Raw genomic sequence first — 2,129 nt, 5'->3', positions numbered from 1 at the left:
CTTCAACTTCTTCTTCATCTTCATTTTCATCTCTTTCCGTGTCATCTTCTTCATCTTCATCTCTTTGCATGTCATCTTCTTCATTCTCAATCAAGAGATTAACCTCTTCATAATCACCACTTGCTAAAGCTGTAAAGTTATCAAGTTCTTCCAATGGAGTACCATTAATTGAAACAGACAAATCTTCTTGGTATACTTCTTCGTTCAAATCAATTTCATTTTCTTTATCTCCATTACTAGGAATGTGAAATCTACTCCTAGCTTTTGTTTAAAATACTGCCCACCTATCACGTCGATCTCTTTTGGTTGATGGATAACTACTATAATAAACTTGGTGAGCTTGTGCAGCTAAAACAAATGGTTCATTAGTGGCAAGTATGGAGTTGTGATTAATTTCAAGAAGACCATGCAAGGGATCTACCTTAATACCTTTTTTAGTGCCAAACCAATAACACTTAAATAGCACAACTCTGTTCCCGATATAAAAATACTCCAACTCAATTATATCCACTAAAATACCATAAAAGTCATGCTCATAATCAATGTAAAAACTCCCTTTTATGCAGACCCCACTATTCATTGTCTTACAATTTTGTCCATAATCTAGGGTATGAAACTTGAAACCATTTACAAAGTATCCTTTGTAACACCTTATCATACGTCTTGGACCATGAGAGATTTGAAGTATACGTGGGTCAATTTCATCCTTCTATTTTGCAACCTACGAACATGAAATATAACACCAAAAATTATTAATTACATAATTAATAATTTTTTGTTATTAAAAGTTCACTTCTAATTTACATAAACTTCCATAATTTTTAAACCATTTCACGAATCTTGCATCACGTACTTTCTCCAATTCATCTTCCGATATATGCACAATATCTCTCTTCATCATTTCATCAAACATCCTATCATCATAACCATAATTTAAGAATTAAGTTCATTCTTATGATCAATCATTTGAGTTTATAGTAGATTTGTACTTACTTAATATATGGGAGCATCTCTTCACAATTCATTAAAACATATAACTCAGCAGCATAAAACCCATCCTCATCTAAAAATCAAGATTTATCTAATGGACCAAAAGCTCGCCCAAGATGAGTGAAAATTGAAAGATGACCAAGAAAGTTAACGTCTCCCCCATCCTCATTACATGGCACTCGATTTAATCTTGTTCGCACAGTAGGTTCAAAATACAATGAGCAAAATGAGGAAATTTCCTCGATCATATAAGCCTTACATATAGATCATTCAACAAAGGCTCGATTTTTAACTTTCTTCTTCAAATGTTGCAAAAACCTAAAGATCACAATATTCATCCAACATATAAGTACCTTAAACTCTTATAATAATCTATTTGAAAACAAATAACAATTATAGTACCTCTCAAATGGATACATCCATCGATACTGGATAGGTCCACCAACCTTTGCCTCGTAAGGTAAATGAATCGATAAATGCTCCATAGAGTCAAAGAAACGAAGAGGAAAGATCTTTTCCAGATTGCATATAGTTTCACATATTTTTCCTTCCAAAGCTTCCATATGATCTAAAGGCATTTCAATTCTGCATAAATCTCTAAAAAAGTGAGATATCTTAGTAATCGCATCCCAAATTGAGTGAGGCACCATATCACAAAAGACAATTGGGAGCAATCGTTGCAAAAAAACTTGACAATCATGACTTTTCATCCCATAAATTTTGCAATCAATCTCATTAACACACTGAGATATGTTTGATGCAAAGCCATCAGGTAATCTCAATTGTTTCACCCAAGCACAAACATTTTTTATTTCCTCCTTATTTAAGGTGTACGAAGCCTTAGGCTTGAAAATTTTCCATTATATTCCACCAATTCCAATTCCAGCCACTTGCAATACACCTTCAAATCTTGTCATGCCTTAAGTTGTCTTTCGTTTTTCCCTTCACATTCATCATTGTGTTGAATATATTCTCAAATACGTTACGCTCAATATGCATCACATCTAAATTGTGATGAATAAAAAACGTATGCCAATAATGTAAATGCCAAAATATACTCTTTTTCACCCAATTATGACTTAGACCATAACTCGAAATCTTTTGCTCACCACATTTTGTTCCAAATGGGAGATGAGGAA

The 2,129-nt window shown here is 33.1% G+C and overlaps 1 pseudogene; it reads right to left on the bottom strand.

The window, feature by feature from the left end:
• Nucleotides 1–1,070: 1,070 nt before the first annotated feature.
• Nucleotides 1,071–1,947, bottom strand: LOC149526305 (uncharacterized; annotated as a pseudogene).
• Between the last annotated feature and the right edge of the window lie 182 nt (nucleotides 1,948–2,129).

Source organism: Theobroma umbraticum, unplaced genomic scaffold (genome assembly GCF_002168275.2).
Source record: "Theobroma umbraticum cultivar Fairchild unplaced genomic scaffold, ASM216827v3 scaffold_77.0, whole genome shotgun sequence".
Taxonomy (NCBI): Eukaryota; Viridiplantae; Streptophyta; class Magnoliopsida; order Malvales; family Malvaceae; genus Theobroma; species Theobroma umbraticum.
This window is presented reverse-complemented; position numbering and strand designations above follow the sequence as displayed.